We start from the raw sequence: 1,634 nt of genomic DNA, 5'->3' as shown, positions 1-1,634 counted from the left end.
GGAGCTCTGGGTTTGGGAGCCAGCCCTGGCTGGCACGGGAGGGGCCCCCGGGCGCTGTGGCTGTGACCCCTCCGGGGGGGCTCCCCCCGTTATCTCAGCCCTCTGGTGCCGCAGCAAACACGACAAGGTGACCCCGGGCTGTGCTGGGAGCATCGCTCCGTGTGCCGGGCCCATCGCTCCGTGTGCCGGGCCCCGAGAGCGCGGCCGGGCAGGGGGCACGGAGCCACTGCACCCCCGAGCCCAGATCTGCAGGACATCGCTTTCCTCGGGAATGGAAGGAAAAATATTACCGATTTTTATTTTATATTTCATTTTATAAATTTTTTAAAATTTATTTATTCCTTTCCTGTGAAGAAATTTAATTAAATTTAATTTAATGCGAGCATGCTGTGGGCAAAGCCATTCCAAATTTAGGGGGTGGGATGTCCCCTCCACTGCAAGGGCTTCTACAATTGTACCGGCACCTGCAGTAAAGCAGGGATTTATAATTATTTATAAATATATAAATATAAAAGATAAAAAATATATTTATATAAATATATAAATATGTATTTATATAATATAAAAATATATTATATATAATATATATAAAAATATAGCTATGCTATATATCTCTATAAATATATAATGCAATATATAAAATGTAATATCTATATATAATATCTATCTCTAGATATTATGTATAAAATATAGAATTAATATATATAATATATGTAATATATATTATATAATATGTAAAATATATTTTAAATATATAAAATATATAAAATATATTTTAATATATTAATATATATTATATAATTTAATATAATTATAAATATATAAAATAATATACAATATATGTTATAATAGATATATTATAATTAATGTAGAATGTTATAACATATGCATATATGTATATTATATGCATATATGTATATATGTATATTATACATAAAATTAATATACATAATGTGCATAATGTTTTATATTATTTATATTAATATATTAATATTACATTAATGTAATATATTAATATATTAATAGATCACATAATATATCAATTTGTATCAATGTTGACATTATTTTATATTAATAAAATAAATATAGATTATTGAAATAATAAATATATTAAAGTAATTTATTAATATATAAGGTATAAGGGATACTATGATTTATAAAAACTAAAAATGTAATTACGTATTATTCATTTTAATATGATATAAATACATAAAACTCCTGAAGTCCAGTGAAGAAAAGACTAGAGTAGAACAGAATAGAGAATTAAATATAAGGTAATTTGATTAGAATAGGATTACAATATAAGATAATAGGAATAGAATAATAGAATGATAAGAGAATGGCAGACTAGAATAAAACACTGATAGAGAGAGGAAAAGGGGATGGGATGGGATGGGATGGGATGGGATGGGATGGGATGGGATGGGATGGGATGATGGGATGATGGGATGACATTGGATGGGATGGGATGATGGGATGGGATGATGGGATGGGATGATGGGATGATGGGATGATGGGATGATGGGATGGGATGATGGGATGATGGGATGGGATGATGGGATGATGGGATGATGGGATGATGGGATGATGGGATGATGGGATGGGATGATGGGATGATGGGATGATGGGATGGG

The sequence above is a fragment of the Parus major genome, chromosome 26 (genome assembly GCF_001522545.3).
Source record: "Parus major isolate Abel chromosome 26, Parus_major1.1, whole genome shotgun sequence".
Classification (NCBI taxonomy): Eukaryota; Metazoa; Chordata; class Aves; order Passeriformes; family Paridae; genus Parus; species Parus major.
Note: the sequence above shows the minus strand (reverse complement) of the source record.